This window comes from Chiloscyllium plagiosum, unplaced genomic scaffold (genome assembly GCF_037043375.1).
Source record: "Chiloscyllium plagiosum isolate Xiang-an unplaced genomic scaffold, Cpla_swu_hap1 HiC_scaffold_2, whole genome shotgun sequence".
NCBI lineage: Eukaryota > Metazoa > Chordata > Chondrichthyes > Orectolobiformes > Hemiscylliidae > Chiloscyllium > Chiloscyllium plagiosum.
This window is the reverse complement of record NW_028270140.1, coordinates 39,613,113-39,639,553: the sequence shown is the minus strand read 5'-3', so window position 1 is coordinate 39,639,553 and position 26,441 is coordinate 39,613,113.

The following is a 26,441-nucleotide window of genomic DNA, read 5'->3' as shown; positions in this document are numbered from 1 at the left end:
AACAAAATAAAAACAAAAACCTTGATTTTTTTGGAAATTATTTGCCTGGAAAAACTGCTTGAATTGTAAAAAGGAACTTGGCTGTTGCAGTAGTTTGATTTTCTATCAAAATCTAAACAGTAATTTATTAAGACAATCTAACTCATTCAATTAAGTTCAATGGAATATTGGAAGCCATTGAGTTGGGAGGGAAAATGATAAATGGGTGTCAGTTGTGCATTATGTGAATTAATGTGTGATGATCTAATTTTAAAACAAAACTCTGCCTTTCATTCAATTGCAAAGAATGCACCAACTAATGATAATAATGTAAAAGAAAAAGCTAAAATCACCACGGTGCTGGACCATAGAGCTACTCTTTCATGAGACATTATTGATGGTGGTTTAACCTGAGAGTCACCATGCCTCAGATAAGAAGCAAGGTTGAGAATGAGAGTACTTCATGGTAATCTCAGCCTGTGTGGAAGTTGAACCAATGCTGTTGGCATCACCCTTTGTCACAGAACAGCTGCTAGCCAATTTAGTTAATCAACTCCCTGGTAATAATGTTATCAGGAAGGGGACGTGATTGTGATGTCACTGGATTAGTCGTTCAAGCAATGTTATGGGGACATGGGTTCAAGTGCAATGTTCAGTTTTGGCCTGAAAGGAGGCTAGGAGCATTTGCATCTCACAAATGCCAGGAAATGCCAATTAGAGAGAATCTATACTTTATTCCTTGACACTCAATGATTGCCATAACTGACATAACATTGCCTCCCTCTGTCCCTCATATAATGCAAGTTATCTATGGCCAGAAGTTGAATTGGATTAACTGGGTAAATACAGTGATTACAAGAGCAAGTCAGAGTTAAGAATCCTGCAATCATCTTCTGACCCGCCCAAGTCTGTCCACCATCTAAAAAGGCACAAGTGGGAATGTGATGGGTGCAGCTCCAGCACAACTCAAGAAACTTCGCACCATCTAGGTCAAAAGAGCCTGCTGGATTGGCACCACATGTACTTTCTCCATTATCGATGCTCAGTAGCATTATTTTTTACAGTCAATAAAACGCATGGTAGAAATTCACCAAAGTTTCTTATGCTGTACATTCCAAACCAAAGACCTGTACCATGAGCAGCAGATACATAGGAACACTAGCATCTTCAATTCACCATCCTAACAAGATCATAAGATATAGGAGCAAAATGAGGCCATTCAGCTCACGCCACGACCCTCACCCCCTCCCTCCCCTCCCAGGACAAGGATAGGGTCCCTCTTGTTCTCACCTTTCACCCCACCAGTCTTCACATGCAAAGAATAATCCTCCGCCATTTTCTCCAACACGACACCACCACTGAACACATCTTCCTTTCCCTCCCCTTGTCTGCATTCCGCAGAGATTGTTCCCTCCAGGACAACCTAGCCCACTCCTCCATCACACCAAATACCTCTCCCATTACACACGGCACCTTCCCATGCAATCGCAGAAGGTGCAACACCTGCCCCTTTACCTCTTCCATGCTCACCATCCAAGGCCCCAAACACTCATTTCAGATTAAGCAGCATTTCACTTGTACCTCTTTCAATTTGGTCTATTGCATTCGTTGCTCCCAATGTGGTCTCCTCTATATTGGAGAGACAAAATGCCGACTGGGTGATCGCTTTGCTGAGCACCTTCGGTCTGTATGCAATCAGGTCCCGGACCTTCCTGTGGCTTGTCACTTCAACACACAATCCTGCTCCCATGCCCACATATCTGTCCTTGGCCTGCTGCAATGTTCCAGTGAAGCTCAACACAAACTGGAGGAACAGCATCTCATCTTCCGACGAGGCATGTTACAGCCTGCTGGTCTCAACATTGAATTCAACAACTTCAGATGATTATCCCATCTCAACCCCTCGGTTTATTTCAATTATTTTATTTTTTTTTCACTGTTCTGTACCACTTATTTCTAGATTGTCTCTCTTTCTCTCGTTCTCCACTCTCTCATCACCTTTTTCCTCTCCTCTTCCCCCTTTGCTACCCTTCTTCCCTGTTTTCCATTTTGCCTCTGCTTCACCCATCCCCCCCATCCCCCACATATTTTGTCACATAGCACTGGCTTCAGCCTTGGTCATTCACAGCTCCTAATCTCCCTATAATCTCTCCATGCACTGTCTTTATTGCTATCTTTGTTTCTGGAGCCATGACTCACCTTCTCTCAGCCTAGTATAAATACCTCCCTATTTCTCCCTTTTTTTTAGCTTTATTGCTATCTTTGTTTCTGGAGCCATGACTCACCTTCTCTCAGCCTAGTATAAATACCTCCCTATTTCTCCCTTTTTTTTAGCTTTGACAAAGGGTCAGTTAGCCTCAAAATGTCAGCTCTTTTCTCTCCTTATAGATACTGCCAGATCTGCTGAGATTTTCCAGCATTTTCTCTTTTGGTTCCACAGATTCATCACCTGACAAAATTCCTCCTCATCTCAGTTCTAGACTGTCGTCCATTCGCTCTGGGGCTCTGCCCTTGGATCCTAGTTTCTTCCACTAGTGAAATTATTTTTTCCATGTCTGCACTATCCAGCCTCTCTGTATTCCGTAAATTTCAAGGAGATCCCCCCTCATCTTTCTCAACTCCATCGGGTACAAACATAGTGTCCACAGCTGCCCCTCATGTGACAAATCCTTCATCCCCCGGATCGTTCTTGAGAACCTCGTCTAGACCCCTCCAAGGTCAGAATATCGTGTCTTAGATATGGGGCGCAAAACAGCTCTCAATGTACAAATTGCACCTGAGTAGAGCCTTAGCAGTTCATTCAAGCTCTTGTATTCCAGCTCTTTTAAAATTAATGCTCACATTGCAAATGCCTCCCTAACTGCCAAATGGACCAAATGGACCTTAAAACAGTCTTGAACTAGGACACTTCAGACACTTTCTGCTTCAGATTTCTGAAGTCTTTCCCCATTTAGAAAACAGTTTATGTCTCTACTCTTGCTACAAAGTGCTTAAACTCTTACTTTCCAATATTATGTTCCATCTGCCACTTCTTTGCTCACTCTTCTAGCCTGTTCAAGTCTTTCTGCACCTTCCCCTGTTTCTCCACCTGTCTTTGACTTGGAAATATTACACCTGCCAATGTTGTTAAGACAAAATCCTGTAATTCTCCCCTTAATGGTATTATGGGTATACCTGCAGTATGTGGACTGCTGATATTCAAGACAACACCTTCTCAAGGGTAACCAGGGATAGGCAGTGAATGTTGGCCCAGACAGCAATGTCAATATCACATACATGAATTTAAACAAACTCCGCTATAGAAGATATTTGATTTGAATATAATACAAAGTCATGAATTAAATGCTAGTACAGTAATGACTCTCAAACAATTGCTAATCATTGCAAAAACATATGTGGTTTATTCACACCGAACAAAGAATGAAGTCTGCTGAAATGGAATTACAGATGCACAACAATACCGGTGACTCTGAAATGACTGAAAATAATTCTTAGTCGTATTCAATATTTAGGAAATCTGAATGAAGGAATGAAATGAGATGGATCTCCTAGCATTGACACAGGTACCAGAAATGACAATAATATTACCAGTGCTGAATCCCCCACCAACAATAATATCTTGGGACAGTTACCATTTGATAGAAATTGAATGCACTAGCATTATATAAATATTCCGGCTACAAGGACAAATCAGAGGCTAGGAATTCTGTGATAAATAATTCACCTCCTCAATGCTGGCCAATGTCCACAAGACACAGAATTAGAACAGGAGAGAGTGAGGACTGCAGATGCTGGAGATCAGAGTTGAAGAGTGTGTGCTGGAAAAGCACAGCTGGTCAGGTAGAATTCGAAGAGCAGGAAATGGGCCCTTCATCAGCAATAAGGGGGTGGCTCAAGTGGGCTGAGAGATAAATGGGAGGAGAATGCAGCTGGGGGGTGATGGGGAAGGTAGCTAGGAAAGTGATAGGTAGATGAAGGTAGGGGTGAAGGTGATAGGTCGGAGGCGAGGGTGGAACAGATTGGTGAGAAGGAAGATGGACAGATAGGACAGTTCATGAAGGCGGTGCCAAGTTGGAAGGTTGGATCTGGGATAAGTTGGGGGGAGGGGAAATGAGGAAACTGGTAAAATCCACATTGATCCTATGTGGTTGGAGATTCCCAAGGTGGAAGATGAGGCGCTCTTCCTCTAGGTGTCAGGTGGCTAGAGTTTGGTGGTGGAGGAGGCCCAGGACCAAAATGTCCTTGGGGGAGTGGGAGGGGGAATTAAGGTGTTTGGCCACGGGGGGGTGGGGGTTTTTAGTGGACATGTCCCAGAAATGTCCTCTGAAATGTTCCACAAGTTGGCATCCTGTCTCCCCAATATAGAGGAGACTACATCAGAGCAATGGATAGTGTGTGGAAGTACAGGTAAATCTCTGTTGGATGTGGAAGGATCCTTTGGGGCCTTGGACAGAGGTGAGGGGGAAGGTGTAGACGTAGGTTTTCACTTACTGCATAGCAGGGAAAGGTGTCGCGAGTGGAGGTTGGGTTGGTGTGGGGCGTGGACCTAACAAGAGAGTTGCCGAAGGAATAGTCTCCCCGCAATGCAGGTAGGAATAGGGAGGGAAATATTTCCCTGGTGGTGGGGTCTATTTTTAGGTAGCGGAAATGCCAGAAGATGACGCAATACATCTGAAGGTTGGTGGAGTGGAAGGTGAGAACCGGGAGGTTCTGTCCTTGTTGCGATTAGAGGGTGAGATCAAGTGTGGAGGTGCGGGAAGTGGAGGAGATGCACTGGAAGGCATTGTCAACTACGTGGGAGGGGAAATTGTGGTCTTTGAAGAAGGAGGCCATTTGGGTTATTCTGTGGTGGAATTGGACCACCTGGGAGCAGATGTGGTGGTGGCAGAGGAATTGGGAATAAGCGATAACATTTTTACAGGAGGCAGTGTGGCAGGAAGTGTAGTCGAGATTGCTGTGGGATTCGTGAGTTTGAAGTAGATGTTCGTGTTGAATCAGTTGCTGAAGATGGAGATGGAGAGATCCAGGAAGGGTAGGGAGGTGTCCAAGGTGGTCCCGGTGATCTTGAGGTTGGGGTGGAAGGTGTTTGTGAAGTTGATGAATTGTTCAACTCCTCCTGGGAGCACAAGGTGGCACCGATACAGCCATCGTTGTAGGTGAGGAAAAGGTGTGGAATAGTGCCAATGTAGCTGTGGAAGATGGACTGTTCCACATACCTGATGAAGAGGCAGGCATAGCTGGGGTCCATACCTGTGCCCATGGCTACACCTTTGGTCTGGACAAAGTGGGAGGATTCAAAGGAAAAATTGTTGAGGGTGAGGGCCAGTTCAGTGTGTCAGTGGAAGGGTACTGGTTGGGTCAGCAGGAGAGGAAGATACACAGGGTTTGGAGGCCTTCGTCATGGTGGATGAATGTGTACATGGACTGGATGTTCATGGTGAAGATGAGGCATTGGGGGCCAGGACCGGAAGTCATGGAGGAGGTGGAGGGCATGGTTGGTGTCCTGAATGTATGTGGGAGTTCCTGCACCAAGGGAGACAGGAAGGTGTCAAGGTATGCACAGATAGGTTCGGTTTGGCAGGAGCAGGCTGAGATGTTGGGTTGACTGGGGCAGTCAGGTTTGTGAATTTTGGGAAGGAGGTAGAATTGAATGGTATGGGGTTTGCACTTATGAGATTGGAGGCTGTTGGTGGGAGATCGCCTGAGGTGATGAGGTTGTGGATGATCTGGGAGATGATGGCTTGGTGATGGGGGTGAGGTTGTGGCTGGGGCTGGGGTGGGTGCGGTGCGGTCAGTCCATGAGTTGGCACTTGGCTTCAGCAATGTAAAAGTCAGTGTGCCAAATGGAATAGATTGTATTGTCACATGTATTCAAGTGCAGGAGTACAGTGAAGAGTGTACAATGTCACCATCTTAGATTCAAAATAGAAAAATGAAGAAATGTTAAAAATTCAACATTGCAATCCTTCATCAGCCAAGGGCCTGCAGTTTCTCCATACAGGGCTTTCCCCAAGAGGGCTTACTCTCCCCTGCACTGGGCCTGCACTCCCTCTGAAGACGTACTCCCCATGGGGACATGCTCTCCCCTAGGCTGGACTGAGTCCATTGCCACCGACTGCCATCCAGACTTGCTATCTGCTTTACTGTAGAGTGGCATCTAGACTCACCAGCCGCTTCGCTGGTGAATGACATCCGGACTTGGCATGCACTTCACTGCCAACCACCTTCCTAGGTCCCTAAAAATCCTCCGCTGACCGGAGTAAGGAGTGTGAGAATATACATTCTACTTGCCTGGATAAATGCAGTTCCAACAACACTCAAGAAGCTGTACAATTAGGACAAAGTAATCAACTTGATTGACATCCTATTTACCACCTTGAACATTGATTCCTTTGATTTCTGATGTATAGTGGCAGCAGTATATATCATCCATAAGATGCACTGCAGTAATTCACCAAGGCTCCTTCAATCGCACCCTTCAAATATGTGACAACTGTACTGATTAGAGATCAGCCAAGTGGACCTCATAAAATATGATTGGGGCTGTTAATCTGGTCCAATCAGGAAGACCTGGCTGACAGAAATAAACAAGAGTGACAGGGGTTCTTTTCTATCTGGGAGCCAGCTCTGAGCTAGCAGGGTCAGTGTCGTACCATACACATGTAAATTAAGGGTGACTGGGTGATGGGATACCGGCCTTCATGGAGTTATTACAACTTCTCTCATCTGGCAGGACAAGAGGACAATGGATCTATTGAAACGCAAGGTCCACTCCACGTCACACACTATCCTGACTTGGAATTACATCACTGTTCCTTCACTGTAACTCGGCTAAAATCCTGGAACTCGCTTCTTAACAGCACTATGGATGTCCCTATACCCCATAAACTGCAGCAGTTCAAGAAGGCTGCTCATTACCAAGTAAGGGATCGGCAATAATACTTGCCAAGCAAGCAGGCATCCTATGAAAATGCTTTTAAAAAACCATTCATTTAGACCAACAGAAGAAGATAGCTGGATGACATTTAGAATACATTGTGCATTTCTAGCCAACCTATTATAAATCAGATGTTAGACATTGGAGAGAGAGCAAACAATGATAATTCCAGAAATACAAGATTATGACAATCACCAATTTGTCAATTACTTTTTATTCAGAAAAGAAACAGCTGAAGGCCAACTTGAAAGCATTATAAAAGATTGTTGACAGAAGTCAACAGAAACATTTTGATGGAATAATGAGCATTTTCACTTTTACAGAAGAACAAGACTTTGGTCTGGCAAACATTCTATCCCAAATCATGCCAGAAATAATTTATTAACATTTATTTAAATTGCTATTTGTGGCATTTTGTTTTCTTTTATAAATTGGGTGCTTACTTCAAAGTTGGAAAATAATGGGTTTAAATTTAACAGCTTAAATTTAATTTAGGCTGGCATATCAATGGAATAATGAGTGTGTGATGAAAGCTAACATAATAGATTAAATGGCCCTCAATCATAAATGAAGTTAAAGAATGGTGATGGATCATAGATGTCCTGAATCAAACACTTAAAAACGCAATAGTTTTTGAACTCAGCCTAAATTAAAATGAATAGTAGAGGACCCCAACTATTTTATCATGGTCTTATGGTGACTGTATGCATTGTAGTTGGACAAGGCCTGGGCAGATTAAAATCATAGAACAGAATATTCATAGTCAGCAATTACTACTTACATGTTTTTTAATCATAATGTTCTGGATTAACAATTGGATTATTTTTAATTAACCAGTTGATCATGTTATAACTGTAAGGCAGTTGGGACTTGAACTGGAACTTATTAGCCCAGAGATGGAGACAATGCACTGCACCACAAGATTTACTGACAACATGTGAAAATGAACGTGCATAGCTGCATAAAATTTGAAACATCTGGATGATATTCCATGATTCTCTCTGTTAGAAGGGCAGGTGACTGTTTACAGTGTTCTGATTTGCAGTAGGTTATCAAGTGGTTATAGCACAGAAAGAGGTCATTTGGACAATGGAGCCACGGCAGTGTCACGGGGCAGTGTCACGGAGCAGTTCAGGGAACATCTCTGGTCTGCACGCACCAAATAACCCCACCATCCTGTGGCCAACCACTTCAACTTCCCCTCTCACTCACCCAAGGACACGCAAATTCTGGGCCTCCTCCACCGCCAAATCAAAGCCAACTGACAACTGAAGGAAGAACGCCTCATCTTCCACCCCAGGACCCTACAACCACACAGCATCAGCATTGACTTCACCAGTTTCCAAATCTCCCCATCCCACCTCCTACCAGATCCAACCCTCCAACTCGCACCGTCCTCTTGACCTATCCCATTTGTCCATCTTCCTTCCCACTCTCTCCACTAACCTATCACAAACACCTTTTACCTGCATCCATTATCGCCATTCCACCTACCTTTCTCCAAGTCCCACTCCCTACTCCTTTATTTATCTCTCAGCCCCCTTCCCCTCCACATTCCTGATGAAGGGCTTATGCCTGAAATGTCAACTCTCCTGCTTCTTGGATGCTGCCTGACCTGCAATGTTTTATCCAATGCCACACTTTTCGACTCTGACCCTCCAGTACCTGCAGTTCTCACTTTCTCCTAGTGTCTATGGTCCATCGAAGCCTCCTCCCTACCTCTCTGAAGAACTGCCCCATCATATCCTTTTCTTCCTTTTGTCCCACGTACGTTTGTCCACCTTACCTTCAATCATTCTATGCTAGTAGGATAATATTAATGGACCACGGGAAGATTGGAGAAATGACAACAAAACTACTCTTGTCTGGAGATGGGATTCTGCAGCCAAACTTCGATGTCTTTTATAAACATGGTATTTAGTAATACTCAGTACTGTTGCAGCCATTGTTGATGAAGCATTAAATATGGAAATTAGTTCAATATTTTCTTCCACTATGCTTAGAATAGAAGGGCTACAGCACCCATCCTGAATATTCGTTGATATATATCAGACTGCATCATTGTAGAAATCATATTACATTACTCTGAGTTTGGATTCTTGAGGAAACTATGATTGTTTTTTTAAAAAATTCTGCTTGTTTTTGTATTTGAGCTGACAACATGGGACTGCCTGAGTGGGCTGCACAATCTCCTCCCTGTGCACATGTTTCACTTCTACGGTAGTTGCAGTAAATTGCTTGTGTTGCTGATTTTGTCTATTTTGCAATGAGGCATGTCATTTGGAGAAGGCAAAATAAGTTATAATGTAATGGGATTGACAAAAGGGGAAAGACAGATTTACATGGGCTGATTCCCTATCATGTCTTGCAATTGAATGTGTTTTCCAGATGCTAAACTGCTAAGGCAATTGCAAGTTGTACGTTTAACTTGTAGAGTATATAACTCTATTCTCTTAGCACAGCAGATTCACATTATTTCAGTGAAATTACACACCACCATTGGATAATTTCAGTGTTGCTGATCCTTTGCTTGGATTGATAAATAATTTGTCTCTTTGGTCCTAGATCTCAGCTGACAATGAATTTCTTTTGCTAAATAAACACTCTTAGTACTACTTTCTTCAATAGAAAATCAGATCAGGCTGGAGTTCGGTACATTAATTCTGCATTCATTACAATCATGACATTTGGATTGAAAGTTGAGTGGGATGAATTGAGATTTCAAGCTCCCAATGCCTAATGTCTCAGTATCGCCTCTGCATCAAGAACAGGGTTTAGCAGCAGCCTCCATACCAAATTTCTTCCATTCGCATAAGGCAGTTTTCATGCTGAGCCCTTACAATGAACTACGAATCACAGATGCTCGAGAATGATGGGGTAAACTTAATAAATGCACACCACTGTCAGATGGTCAAGACATTATGAATTTGCAACCCATAATTTTCAATAATTACACTTTGCAGGTTTATGGAGAGTGTGCCCAGAATTTCTCAATATGCATTCACTCTAGCTGAAGCTCTAAATTGGATGTGTAATTTCACCTAATTTACTCAAATAACTTTCACAGAAAAGGAGACTGTCAGCCATTAGTCTGGGGTTTTAGAGGAATTAAGGCACAGATCAGCCATGATCCAGTTCAAAGGCTAAAGATGCTCAAGAAACCGAATGGCCTTTTCCTACATTCCTATTTGAAGTAACACATTGTACTGCACAGCCCTCTAAGGCAAGTTAACACATGTGATTTGATTTATTTTGTATTGATCCAAGTCCGGTTCTGAAATGGTTGAAAATAAACCTGACAAAAGGATTGAAAGTACATTTCTCATAATTTCATCCTCAATCAAATCAGGTACTTGTGGAAAAAAAATATTATTCTGAATTAATACATTAGACAGGATGATTGTAGCTTTTGCATTTCTCTGAATAGTTTGCAGAACTTCCAGGAAAGAAAAACATGGGGTTTTCTTAAAAAGAGTGATGCAACGTAAAGCACCCAGCTCTCTGAACAAGCAAATGGCCATCAATACCATGTAATGAGCTGGAAATGTGTTGCTGGAAAAGCGCAGCAGGTTAGGCAGCATCCAGGGAACAGGAGAATCGACGTTTCGGGCATAAGCCCTTCTTCAGGAAGGGCTTATGCCCGAAACGTCGATTCTCCTGTTCCCTGGATGCTGCCTGACCTGCTGCGCTTTTCCAGCAACACATTTCCAGCTCTGATCTCCAGCATCTGCAGACCTCACTTTTTCCTCAATACCATGTAATGCACAAGGGTTTTCATATGACCTCCTCTATGCAACAGAAATATACAACTTGAGTGCATCCTATATCCTTATACATGAAGTACAAAAAAATCTGGTTGGACATGCTGGAAGAGGATTTACGTTGCAGATAGTGACAGTGGAATGATGACACACACGTTGATGCAGCTTTTCATTTTAAACACAAAGAAATGCATTCTCGCCCCTTCCAGCCCCACTCCCTCAGAAACGAATTGTTGCCCTTGAAGGGGGTAAACATTCAAGCACACAACACAGGAATTAAATGGGTTAAATTACAGCGGCAGTCTTTGCAGACAGGCTTGTATTTAGAATTAGAATTAGATTTTATTGCCACTGGAACAGAAGATTGAGAGGTGACCAACTGAACTGTTTAGGATAATTAAAGAGTAGCTAGGATAGATAGCCAGAAGCTCAGGTGTGGGTAAAACTTTAAAATTAATGTTTGGCTGTTCAAGGGTGATGCCTGAAAGCACTCCTTCACACAAAGGGCAGTGGAAATCTAGAATTTGTTCCCTGCAGAAAGCTGCCAGGATGTTAATTGAAATGTCAAGACTGAGATTGATAGAATTTTTTTTAGGCAAAGGTACTCAGGGTTACGTAATGAAGGCTGGTTGATAGAATTAAAATTGTGAAAATGGCTTGAGGGACTGGTGGTCTACCCCATCCTATGATCTGAATGAATGAGACAGGACCAAGTGTTCCCTCAAGCATCATAAAGAGATATAATGCGAGTTCGGATGCAGGATATTCAAACTATAAGGAGCTTCAACTGCTTATTTTAGGGAACGTCATTATGGATTGGCTGGGGGATACTACAGCCATGTGGATAAACACAATTACTTTAAATTGCATGGAAATAGTTAATCCCTCAGAAAAACTGAGACCCTATAGGGAATGATGACAACTCTATTGAAATCTGTGTCAGAATTGCACAGGAAGTCTAGTGAGGACTCTAATGATGTCAGGAGAAACTGCTATGCATCTATCAGGGGACAAGGCAAGTTTCTTGGTCGTGGCTGTTGTCTATTATGGGGTTATTGCTTGTTAAGCTCCTTATTAATGCCATAACTTGCTTCATGATTGTTCAGTTTCCTATCTTACTAAATGCCCTGACCAAGCTAGATGTCAAAAATTCTCACCTTAGAAGTCAGGGCAGATGCTGATGACTTCAGCTTGCCTCTGGTTGTGAGGGGGCTCCATGTTGGAGGGCTGGGGCACATACAATCCTAGTGCTGTCCTGTAGGGGCAGCAGGAGCATCACTGCCATAAAGGGTGGGGAGGAGTGGGCAGATGGAAAGCAGAAGCATATGTTGAAGTGGGGTCAATAATTGTCATGAATGAGTGGGAACTTGAGGTTCATGGGGGTAGACCATAAGAAAAAGAAACAGTAGTCCATTTGGCCCTCAAGCCTACAATCGGAATGTGGCTGATCTGACATTATTCACATCCATTTTCCTGCATATTCCCCATTGATACCTTTATTGATCAAGAATCTGTCTATCTTGACTTTAAATGTACATAAGGATTTTGTCGCACAGCTCTCCGTGGCAAATAATTCCAAAGACAATCAACCCACTGAGAGAAGAAATTCTTCTTCATCTTAAAATTTAATTTGGTTTTGTGATTATGCCCACTGGTTCTAGACTCTTCCATGAGAGGAAGCATCTTCTCAGCATTTACAATGTCAAGCCCCTCAATAATTCCTTATTAATCAATGAATCATTCTTTCAGTTGTGCACCCACAAATGCATTAGCACAATGACTGAGGCCACAATGAACATGACCACATCGATTCATTTTGTTTCCTGATGATGAGCTCAGTGTGGCAGCCCAGGTAGATGGATTCAGCACCTTTACTGCTTTTACCCAAGTGTAGAGTGTCATTGATTGTACACACGCAACACCGAGATAGCCGTATCACACTGCCACAAAATTAATCAACAGGAAAGGGCTCCATTGCAGCAACGTTCAGTGATCTGTGATTAGCTTTACCACTTTCTGGAGGTATGTCTCCAATACACTGGCAGCTGCCACAATCCCCATATCCTGGAGTACTTTTGTGTACCTGGTACATTCATGGGTCTAGGAGGCTTACAAATTGGTCACTAGGAGACAAGCGCTCAATCACATTGCAGAATTCCTAATTGACATGGAGCACAAGTTTAATGCACTCATGCTTTGACCATGGAGCAGACAATAGGGCTATTGAAGATGAGGTTCTACTACTGCTTGGACTGGCCTGGAGTTGGGGTGGGGTGGGGTGTTGTAGCATCGGGTGGGAGTGTCTCTCCATTGAAGTTTAGATAGAGTATACCACATCATCCTCATGGCTGTGCTCTTCACAATTGGAGGAGGAAATGAAATGATAGAAAAGCAACTGAGGGAATGGGAGGAAGAGGCATTGAGGAGTTGGAGGCTATCCTTGCGTATTACAGAGCTCAGCTACACTGGGCATAAGAAACCTGACAGGACCTGACTGACACCATCTTTCAGTAGATGAGAGCTGGGTGCAGCAGATGGGAGACAGTGCTGTAGAGGTTATATCACTGGGTTAGTGATCCAGAATGCTCTGGGCACCTGGGTTTGAATCCCACCATGATGGTGAGATTTGAAGTCAATAAAAATGTGAAATGAAAGCTAGCCTAATGGCAATCATATAAATTGATGTAAAAGCCCATCTGGTTTGTTAATGTCTTTTAGTGAAGGAAATCTGTCAACCTTACCTGTCTACGATGACTCCAAACCAACTGCAATATGGTTGACTCTTACCTGCCCTCTGAAGTAGCCCTGTTAACAGCGTACATAGCTCATCATTTCATTTTGTGAAGTGCAAAGCTAGTTTAGCTATTTTGAGACATATTTTTCTATTCAGTTCCATCAAGATAAATTCACTAAATCTCTCTCTGTTATGATTTCATGGTGGGTTTCATTATGAAACATTTACAAACTCTGTGGCATTGGAATTACTGTAATACCTCTGTTGTATTGAATTAGATCTGACCATTCCTGTTCCACATGATGTTTTGATGATGCTTGTTGAATGTATTCAGCACTTCATATGAGGCCGATTACAGCTATTCACCACTCTAGAGGTACACCCTGCTCACTATTGTGCCTGCCTAGGTCATTATGTACTTATATGACAGTTTATCTCAGAAAACTGTAATATTAGACACTCTGGTCTAGATATTGGACATTTTACCTATGCTTCACAGCTTCTGAATGCTGTGCTATGTCCCATGATCAGTATACATTTAAGAGGAAAGTTCACAGTATCATCACTGTATCAGGACCTGGGGTTTTAAAGCTGTTAGATATTATCTTTCTTTGGATCACTTGAAGCATGACATGATACAAGAAGCATGCTGTTGTAATCTATTAGCGTAATCTTAGTCCAGATGCTAAAGGTAAAACTCATATCAGGGAAAACCACAAAATGTATAATTGCTTCAGACTGCACATGCAAATAGCAGATTTTCTCTCACTAATATTCCCATTTTCTCATTAATTGCCTATAACACTCCTTCTGGTCCAATGCTAACTCACTTCTCCCACTTGCCATAGTTGGAAATATTTGCCACTACTGGGATATCCAGTCCTTGATTGCCTACGTGCATCTTTAGAAGGCTGTTGTACACCAATTACTGTATGTGAAATATGCCCTGGATTAGGAGATAAGGGTGCCTTGATGCCCTGCCTTGTGCACTGGAACATGGCTGACCTAATGTACATAATGGTGCAGAGGAGCGTCATTTTCTTCCCACAAGGCTGGCAGAGGAGGTCAAACAACAGATGCTGTCAGCCTGATGAGTTTCTGTCTGGATCTGGAGGGACTCCCAACAATGCAGCAAGAAGGTCAATGACCTTCTCTATCTGTCTGGGGTTGTGCCACCACCTTCTCTCTGCTATCTCACATTCACCTTATCTCTGCTATTGCACATACATCTGATCAAGGTTCATGCTCCACCATCCTCTCACTATAGTGTGCAAAATCTTCCATCAATTTATTTCTACCCACCAAATTTCTGCTCACTCCCTCTGAACAGCTCATCACTTTTCCCTCAGCTGCATGAGCACTAGGAGATATGCCACCCTCTTTCATCTCACCCAGTCCCTCATTTCTCATTCCCAGAGCCTGCAGCATACAATAGGGCAAAAAAACAGCCAAGATGGGTGGTCTGGTGCCCAACTGATCATCCCTTGACCCAGGCTCCTCTGTGCGGCTGAGTGTCTGTCCAAAGTTTTGCACTGATATTGGAGCCTGCCCTTAACTTACTCTGCATTATTGAAGGGCAACTCCCTAGATTATATTGAGGACTGTTACCCTTATGCTTTGAGACATGGCTATTATGTTGAAGCATGTGCAGTGTGTTTGCCATGCTATCTACTGGCACATGGTTCCAGTGTGAACTTGATGGAGCACAGTGGCATATAACATGTCCACTCCATGACTGATGACTGCTGACAACCAGAACAAGTTGCCTGCTCTGTTTCTGGGATAAAGTATAAAAAAGCTAGGGCAGGGGTGCATTGATTATCCATGTGTGCAATAAGCGAGTGAGTGCCAATAAAGCAGGCAAGCAACTTGGAGTTGCAGCCTGATCCAATCCAGAACTGGCTTGCCTGTCTCTGAGTGAAAAGTGTCCAGGCAGCTGCCAGTTTGCTCCAAAATGCAGTTTTAAAAGTGTGGCAGCACGCTTTAAGCTTTTTGAAGATGTGGCATGATGTTGCAATGAGACTGTCATGTGTCAGATGGCAGTATCTGTCGATGTGTCTGTGAACTGCTGCTGCCCTGGAGTGTACCCCGAGATGTTGGCACTGGGTGTCCAAAGTGGAAGTCAGGAGGATCAAGTGACGATCTGGGGTTGCCAACTACCCACTTGTGTGAGGAATTCTCCACGACTACTTTCTATCTAGTGGGTGAAAGGATAGAAATGTCTTAATTATAACAGATTAGGTAGAAATGAAGGTGTTAATGAGCGACAATCCCTATTAATAGATATCTTGCTGCTTACAGGGAAGAATCCCATCGCACCTACTGGAATTTAGTTGGAAAATGAGACTGGTTCCCAATGTCAGGAATTCTTTCTTGACCTCTCTCTCAATTCTCCCTCATTTCTTGGCATAGCCCAAGTCCTTCAGAACATTGAAAGAATCTGCCTTATGATCTTGCAATCAAACTTTATTACATCCAAACCAGAGATTCCATCCTGCTCAGGCATACTTTGTCTCTTTAATCAACACCAAATGTTGTTGGAATTTGGAGTAACTGCAACAGAGAGCACTTGCACAACCAAATATGTTAATAGTATATTCTTTTTCTATTTTATTTGCAGGACGCTGACATAATTGGCCAACATATGTTCTTCATTCCTAAATGAACTTGAAAGTAGTGATATATTGTCTTAGATTATATTGCCTTTTGGCCCAACAATTCCACACCAAAACTCCAAAGAGCAACCCACCCAGACCCATTCCCCTCTGACTAATGCACCTAACACTATGGGCAATTTAGCATGGCCAATTCACCTAACCTGCATATCTTTGGACTGTGGGAAGAAACCAGAGCAAACCCACACAGACACAGGGAGATTGTGCTAACTCCACACAGACAATTGCCCAAGGTGGGAATTGAACCCAGGTCCCGGGCACTGTGAGGCAGCAGTGCTAACCATTGAGCCACCATGCCACCTGCTGCTTGAACTGTTGCAGCACTTGGGTGTTGGGATATGCACAGCCAGGAAGGGAGTTCCAGGATTTGACCCAGGTTTGCAGTTTTTACAGGTTTGGAATGCATTGTCAAAGGAGACTAGTGTGTCTTATAAATAATACACAATGTTGGCTATGGTGGAGAGTTTGAATGTTGAAAGTGTTAGATGAGTATCAATCAAAAAGGCTGTTTTGTGCTGGATAGTATCAAGCCTCTTGAGCATCATTAAAACTGCACTCATCTAATCAAGTGGATTAATATTAATGTACTAGAGTCAAATCATGTTTAATATTGGTGTGCCTCTATCCTATGGCGCTCCATTTCCCTCTAATTAGGCAACTGTGATCTAATAACTTCTGTTTAGAGGTTTACTTCTGATACCAAGGTTATTTATTTGTCATATTATAATTTCTGGAGCCAGTCATAAAACTGCTGGCAACTGAAATATTAAAAGGTACCTCCACAAGAGATTGATAAACACTTGAACAAAGAAAATAGGTTAAAGTTTTGGAAGTGATTCTTCATCTCTCAGCCTATTAATCACACTGAACTATTATGGTTTTCTCAGGATTCATCTCTTTTTGGCATATCTTTTACAGGGTTTAGGACCTTTCGTAAAGATAAGACATGGACAAAATGAAACTGTAGAGAAAAAGTGACTCGGCTCTTAAGCAAAAGGTTATGGGTTCAAGACCCACTCTGGAGGCATGGGTGTTGTACAAATGGATATCTTTCTTTTTAGGTTCCTAAATTAGGAATGAAAACATCTTGTCAAATAATTTTCAATATGTAGCATATGTTTTTCTTGGCATTTGTTGACACCAAATTGGATTGCAAAATGTAGTGGAAACAAATAGATAGGAAAGCACAAATACAGCTGAAAATGATTGAAATTGTACAACGTCTGAGCAAAAAATAATTGCAGTGAGAAAGAACAGCAATGTCAAATACAAATGTGATCTTAAAGATATCCCTGGGAGAAGAATTACCTGGAGCAGTCCAAGCCTGGAGATTGAATCAACATTTCTGATTAGCAAAGCTACCCATCTCGAGACTTATTTAAAAACAAAATTGAATAGTTCAAGTACACAGAGTGGAATGATATGTAAAGTCTCACCATATTCTCTTATGTTCATTTTAACAGAATGTTGTCATGATTTTGAAAGATAATGATTCAATAGGAAATGGCAAAAGAAGGCACTGAGCACAAACTGCAGCCAGTTACAGTATGCTTTATAGAACCCTGAAATGATACAACACAGAGAAGGCCAATTGGCCCAATGTGCCTCTGCCTGTTCTGTAGCAATAACATAAGTGTTTGTATTAATGATTACATAGAATCACAAATCACTGACAGCACAGAAGCAGAAAATGTAGCACAATAGAACCATGTTAGTGTTTGTACCTTTCTCCACTGATACCCCTCACCCTTCATTTAACCCATAAATATTGTTTTCTCAATTGTGTCTATTCAACTTCCCTTTAATTGCTATACTATTATCCTCCATTACTCCTGTGGTATATGATTATATGTTCTAACCATTCTCAGGATAAAGATATTTCTCCTATTATTCCCAATGAAATTTATTAGTCACCATCTGCTACTTACGACCTCTATTCTGGTCTCACTTACTTGTGGAAGCACCTTCTCTACATTTATCCTTTAACTTTGAAGACCACTATCAGATCATCTATTAGTCTTTTTAAACTTGTTAATGGAAAATTATAACTTTTAATAAGATTGGGGTAATCAGGTTAGCTTGTCTCAGACAGACAGTAAAATTCTTCAGTTTGTTCTCTATTGTTAGTAGACTGTAGTAGATGGGTGCAAATTAGGTGTCATTGTCCTCATGCAATTTCACTTCTTCAGTCTCTCTGTGTGTCCCGAAAAATCAGATGTTTCTTGGTTTCCATTCTATTTATTACCTTCTCTTAAGATAAGTCGCTGCTTTGTTTGCAAGTTGACATTTGTTCCCTAGTTTGACTTGTCATACTGTTATTGCTGCATTTCCCTGACCCCCTGAACACAGTGCTGTCACTGAATGTAGGCGAGCACCTGAGCTCCAATCACACTGCTCAGTTTGGGCTTTTCAAGCGACTGCTGATGGCTGTGATTTCAGAGGAGAAAGAAGAGTCAGGGCAGAAGAGAATAAATAATATGATTTTGTCCTTTAGATACCCACTGTTCACTTGAAATTGGCTTTCAGACATATTTTCACACCCACACTGAGCCTAATGAACATGTCTGAGAAGACGACAGGTGGCAGTACGATATTTCCAAAAGTCTGATCTGCAGTCAAGATGTCTGTTAAGTACAGTACATCCCAGGCCGAGAAAACAATCAGAGCACTCGAGGTTTGCACAAGAGAATGTTTTCAAATTACATCGGTGACATGTTTACAGAAATAGCTTATAATGAAGAGTATCTGATACTCCGTTCAGTGAACTTTTGTTGCCATGAGTTGGCAATACTAATGTAGTCTATTCTACTGCATTTGCTGCTCACAATGTGGTACACGAAGAAGACAAAACATAGATTGGGTAATTGCTTTGAGGAAAACCTCCACTCCGTCCAGAAAAATGACTTAAAGTTTCCACTTGCCTGCCACTTCAATGCATCACTGTGGTCCCACATGAACATTTCTGTCCAAGGTTTTCTGCAGTGCTCCAGCAACTCTTAGCATAAGCTGAAGGAGCAACACCTCATCTTCTGCCAGGTACTTTACAGCCTTCAGGCCACAACAGTGAGTTTAACAACCTTGAACGTGAATACCTTTCTCCATGTTCTTTATTCACCCTTGTGTGTCTGGTTCAGAATGGGTTGCTTTCAGAACAGCCAACACGTTTTCAACTATCCTTACTTCTGTGAGCACCAATTCAGCATTTATTTCTCTCCCAACTTATCATCAGCAATCCCTCTTTTCCACTCTCTCTAAGCACTGACTCCACCTATTCTCCTCACTTGCCAACCCAACTCCCCAGCCCTACCCCTGTCAACCTCATAAATACCACCATTGTGTGAGTTTTAGCTTTGTTCACCCCAGTCCAACACCGGCACCACCAAATAATTTCTCAACTGCTTTCAATTCTAACAAAATGCCAATAGACTTAAAACATTAACTCTGTGTTATTTTTCTCTGCAGATGAATAGGAAGGGTTTGGAGGGATATGGGCCGGGTGCTGGCAGGTGGGACTAGATTGGGTTAGGATATCTGGTCAGTGTGGACAGACTGGACCGAAGGGTCTGTTTCCATGCTGTACATCTCTATGACTCTATGACTCTAAGATGCTGCCAGGCCTTCTCCCACACTTTTTGTTGCTTGTCATAAATGTTGAAATTTGTGTCAGTCAATATCTGTGATTATGATTGGTGGGAAGAAGAACACTTCGGAATTTTTGTATTTTTTTTAATGACAAGGTCTTTACAGAAACTTTGTTGTGCAGAAAACGAAAAGATGAAGACAGACAAAGTCCCTTAAAATATTTGCAAACTATGGAGATAAATTGGGAAGTGGGGAGCATAATTCAGATTAAGGCTATCAGAAGGGATGAAGGGAATTTTAGTAACATTATTTTTCTAAGTACAATGTCAGAATTTCAAACAAGGATACTGAGCCGAGTGGGGGTATAGTAACACATAGTAAGTTTTAAGCTTGATGGATTTATATTCTATTCAAACAGCTTTATTGTCACAGTGATACTGCAGCTTGGCAAATTCAAAGTTTGTCACAGTGTCAAGGCAGAACCCTAACCTTTCCTCTCAACTCACCTCACCCTTTTCCTTTTCAATACAAAGCAGAGTTCATTAGCATTAGCCCGAAATTGTCTTTCCAGATGAATAAGGTTGAGATAACTTTATGTCCTCTGGTTAGCTACTTGATGTTTTAAACTATCATATTGCTTTACTGTGAACCTAGCCAACATAAGGTCAGCTTCATAAAACTGAACATCATATAATCTTTGGACCATCAATTACTACTATTCTATAATAAAAATTTAAATTGGTTTAAAAGTTTCTAGTATCTGGGAACTATTTAATTCCACACCAGAAAATCTTCTTTCAAATTTACATTATAATAATAATAATGATATTTTATTCAAGAAATGCACTTATCTAGCCCAAAGGCTGAATGGGAAAAGAAATCATATATGGATGAAGTAATCAGGTTAAAAGCATGCAAGCACATATCTATCATGTAGCAACCAAAGTAGGTAAATTCAGCAGGGACAGTTTAGGAAAAGAAGAATGTTACTCCAGTCTCTGGTTCTTCAGACGTCTGATTCTCTACTGCCTGGGATCCTGCAGGACTGTCCCCCTCAAATGTCTCTAACTTTGAGCTAAAGTCAGGAGAATTGGAACACATTTTCCGATTTTCCTAATACATTAAACTGAAATGTTAGACAAACTGAAACCCAGTCTATCACCTAAGCTCCACACCTGCCTTAAAACATATTCAAGGACTCTGCTTCCACCATCTTCAAAGACTTCAACATTAAGTGCATTGGCCATGCTACATTACCCATAGTGTCCAGGGTGTGGAGACTGGGTGGATTAGCCATATGAAATAAAGAGTTACAGGGATTGGGTTTGGGGCTGTTGGGGGTTGGGTAGATGTGGTCGAATGGTCTGGTTCCACACTGTAGGGATTTTATGGTTATATAACTCATGAACTTATGAGACTCTTTTCAATATCTCTTTTAAATGAGCATATCCTGATTTATAAAGTGACCCTGTTTCTAGATTCACCCAGAAGTGGAAACATCCTCTGCATGTCTAATTCCCAGAAGCCTTCAGGAGCTTAAATGTTCCAATCAAGTTACTTTTCACTCTTCTAAGCTTTCCTAATTATTTACTGTACTATTATGCTAACATTTTGCAATTTGTGCATAAGAACATGAAGAGCATCTTAGACCTCTGCTATCTCTCATTATCTGGCTCAAGACTTCTTGTTTAGTGTCTCCCACACTTTCTTGAATCAGGCATTACCTTGCTATCTTCCAATCTAATGAGATTATCCCCAAATCAAGGGAGCCTTGGAAAATTAATTTAAAAAAAACTTCAACTATCTTATCAAGCCAATACTTTTAAAACATGAGCATGAAGTTCATTAGGATCCTTTGTACCTATCAGTTTGGAGCTACAACAAATCATTCATTACCATTTTTCTAGTGATTGTGATTTTCTCTTCCATCTCCATTTTATTATTGCTTCTGTATCCTCTACATTGACAACTAATACAAAATACTTGTTCAGTGCACCTGCTACTTCATTATTTTCCATTGTTATGAAGTTGAAGGCATGAACTGTATCTTTAAGAGAGAGTGAAAGCTGTTTTGCACTGAGAGCTTGCAGGCACCGCCATGCGACTGACTAGCAGTCTTAGAGTATACTGGAAAATTGAAAATATGTAACATTTGGCTGTGAAACAAATGCCTGAGTTTTGATTGTTATGTTTTCACAACAGTTTGGATTTAACCAATCAGTTTACATTATGCCCCAAGAAACGAAGACCCAGTCAAATTTGAATTTATTGTTTTTGACAACATTAAACCAATGAGACAATCCAATGTTTGGGGTATAAAGAAGCCAGCATTTTGAGAGTTAGCTAGAGAAAGCGACCAACTACCATTGTCATAGTAACTGCTAACAGGACATTCTCTATCAAAGGTACTTTTTTATATGAAACATCTTTTCAGTAAAAGATCAAAGACAACCAAGAGAGATCTAGAGCCAGAGGAAGACAGACACTGGAGACTACCACTATCTGGTTTTGAAAATTAAGTTGATGTAATTTTAATAGGGGCTTTTATTGGATCAGTATATTGTTATAGAGTTGGAGATAGATAAGAAACCTTTAAGAGAAAGGAGGCTTAGAGTTATAAATAGTTGTTGTTAATGTTCATCTTTAGACTTGAAGAATAAATTGATATTTTTTCTTTAAATAGTGAAATTTGGGAGTTCTCTGTCACTCATACTTTAACAGATTATGAGGCGATGTGAGCTTTTCTGGCTGTTTGGTTTAATTAATAGGAGGATTTACCGTTGTGTTGTAACACTATTATTATTTCTTTAGTTTCACTTTCTATAGGACTAACACTCATTCTTTTCTTTAAATATTTATAGAAACTCATGCTGTCTGTTTTATCTATCTGACTAGCTTTCTCTTATACTCTGATCTTTCCCTTTTTAAAATTTTTCTTTGCATTTTTAATATTCTGTCCAGTTCCCTGACATACCATCTATCTTTCTACATTTATATGCTTTTTATTTTAGTTTGATACTATTTTTCACACTTCTTGTTAAACATGGATGATAGGTATGGCCTTTAGAGTTTTTCTTACAAAACAGATACATTTTAACTATTATGTTTTAAAATATCGCCTTTAAACATCAGCCATTACATCTCTATTGATCTCGTCTTTAACCATATTTACCAATTCATTATAAAGCAAAGACAGCTAAAATAATTGCCTTTATTTAAATTTTAAAAGTAATCTCAGACCCACTCCTCTCTCCCTCATACAACTTTGGGCAGTAATTGATCTTATCTCATTATACAGGCATATTGATATACTATATCTCTGAAGAGACATGATACAACAAGGATCACTTGGCTCGAGATTTCATTAGTCCAAACTTGGATAAAAGAGTTGAATTCCAAAGGTGAAGTGAGAGTGACTGCTCTTGACATCAAGGTAGCATTTGTTCATGTGGAGAATTAAGGAGTCCAATAAAATTAGGAAATTAAGAGGCAAACTTTCCAATGGCTCAAGTAACTTCTAGAATTTGAAAGTTGTTTCATGTTGGAGACTAATTATCTTAGCTTAAGGTCATGGCTACAGGAGTTCTTGACTGCAGTTTCTGAAGCCAACCATCCTCAATTGCTTCATCAATGACCTGATTGAGGTCTGAATTTGAGACATCCTCAGATAATGAAGATTTTCAAGACCTAGACATTATTTAGTCTTGGACAATATTTAGCCTTGGACTGATAAATGTTAAGTATGTTTATGCTACACAAGTTCCAGGCATGGCCATTGTCAACAAATATCTTACAAATGATCACTTGCCATTTAAAACCATTGCCAATACTGAATATTCCTCCAAATTTGATCCTAGAGATTATTTAGAAACTTAACAGGACCAGCAATATTAAAACAGTGGCCGCAAGCAAAGGCATTCTGCTGGGTACAATGGCAAGTAACTCATCTTCTGGCTCTCCAATTCCTGTCACCCATTTATAAGGTAAAGGTACCTTATATGAAATACTCTCCACTTGCTCAGATGAGGATTGCTCTAAAAATACTCAAGAAACTTTGCATCAAGTTCAATTGGCATCCAATCCACCACCTGAACCATTTACTCTTCTATCGCTTGTGAACCAAGTCTGCAGTGTACTATCTATCAGAAGCATTGTAACAACTTGCAAAGACCATTTTTTGACAGCACCTTCTAACCCTATAACATCCACACTTAGGTGCATAAGGCCAGTTGGCACATGGCAACACCACTACCCTCAAGCTTCATTTAAGTTACACATCATTCAAATTTGGAAATCTGTATCTGCTGTTTTATCATCACTGAGTCAGAAGCCTGGATTTCCCTTCTGCATGCAATGTGCATGTACCTCCATCACACAGACTGCAGTGGTCCAAGAATCCCGCAATTAATTCTATCGTTATCAGTGATGCACATATCCCAGTGTCAAATAAAAAATGAATAATCTAAGTTATTTTTCTATTGATATCTACTATTATTAATTGTGAACATTGCTTTCTTGTATAGTAGCTCAGTTTCATTATTACTTTATAAGCCTAACAAACTGATTGAAATAATTGACTAAAATTAATCCACACCTGCTTCCTTGTTCACATTACTCCAGTTCTGTTTGATCTAGAACATCTGAGGAGCTGCTAAACTCTTAAGATGAATTGCTGTATATGTAAAATTGCCACTGATAAATTTCAATTATGTTGCAGCAGAAAGTACAATGATTAAGCATTTAAATCACTCATTAAACAAAAAGTACTCCCATGGTATTCCCTGCTGCACTGTTCCTATTAATTGTATGAAAGGCTCTTCCATATATAAATCTTCATTAGCTTCAAAGCTGTCCAATTCTAGAATATTTTTCAAATCAACATCCTCTTAGAGAGGTATAAAAGCTATGACTTCATACAATTCACACATCTATAAAGAAGCACATTCATTAACATCTGGATTAACTGGTCCTGACACACTTTATAGATGTCTTTGCCTCAATTGATTTCATTTGCTGGAAGATATTAGATTAGCAGCTCTATGCTTTTTCTTCTCATCATAGAGAATGACAGCGGTGATCAATAGGTTACTTCAGAGAGTGGAAAAGGAAAACATGCTGGAAAGACATTGTAGATCCACCCACGTTCATAAAGACAAAATGGTTGCACAGGTCATCGATTGTGATTTTCAAACAAAATAAACTGAATCACAAAATTTGATCAGCAAAGCATTTTTACAATTTCTTGAGTGCAGGATTTGAAATCATAACTTATCTGATTTAATCAGTGGCCCTAAGAGCAATCGATACCTTCAGTGAGAACCTTCTTGGAAAGTGTTAAATGCCCGCAGTATTGAGAGGATTCTTTAGTTTGCTACATAGAAGCATTGTATTGATGTTTTGAACATAACAGACTTCTAAGTTTGCCCCAAATGAATCTTGAAGGCATCTCTAACTTTAGATTATAAAATATTTTGTACTTTCAAGTGTTTGTGAATTGACTCTATCTGAATAAGCTCAAATTCAAGCAGCCTGTACTTTAGGGTGAATGAATTTTTCAAAGTTTTTGAGAATCAGTATATTTCCACATTTGATTAAGTTAGATTTCCGAGGTTCCATCCTGAATACAATTATTTTGTGAAATTATCTGTGTTAGTACATGATAATGCGGAGGGCCAATGTTTTGATGTGATTGCTATTATCTGGAGGCTAACAACAAAATATTTTCACCTTGTTGAACAGCTACTAATGGGACAATGACATGGTATGTGAAGATTTGGCTTAACCCGAGCTTTGGATGATCAAAACTGGAAGTTTTCTGGAGATTTCATCACATGACCTCCAACTGTCCTAATCCAGTCTCTTGCCATTGGTCACCCACTGTACTCATCTTCCATGTCATTAGTTTTATTTATCTGTAATGGATGGCACAGTGGCTAGCACTGCTGCCTCAGAGCCGGGGACCCAGGTTCAATTCCAGCCTTGGGTGAATATTTGTGTGGAGTTTCCACATTCTTCTGTGTATGTGCAGGTTTCCTCTGGGTGCTCCAGTTTCTTCCCACAATTCAAAGATATGCAGGTTAGATGGATTGGTCATGCTAAAAAAAAAATGCCCCATTGTGTTCAAGGATATGCAGGGGTTAGGTGGGTCTTGGTGGGATGTTCTTTGGAAGGTTGGTGCAGTGTTGATGGTGCTGAGTAGCCTCTTTTTGCACTGAAGGGATTCTCAGATGATTTTTTTCTATAATGAACATCTGTTATGGCCAAGACCATTTTAAGTAAAGTTCTTCCATCTATCATTCCTTGTCCCACCACCACCCTCATATAAATAGTGACAGAAGCCATGCCATATAATGTATTGCATTATCAGAATTCAAAGTTTAACCATTCCTCAAGCTTTTTCATTGTATGGATAAGATATCATTCTAAGTCTTCTTGTTTTGCATTGTAATTCAATTAATTATTTCAATTCTGTGGGTGATAGCTATGTAACAATGGGAGGTTTCTATTTTTTATTTTAGTTTGATTATAGACTGAATAGGAAATAAAAAAAGTTTGTGGAAAAAAATTCTGCATGTGTTAAAAGCAAGCTGCTAGCTCGTATTGTTAGTATTGTTTATAGTATTGTATGTTCAACCAGTAGGGGAAGATTAGTTGCAAAAGATCTGGAGACAGGAACCTGTGTATGAACTTGATTATTTGTCGGGTAACAGATAGCTGATTGGTCAATCAAGTGGTGAGCAATTGTTGATAACAAAGGCCTTTCGTCTGACAAC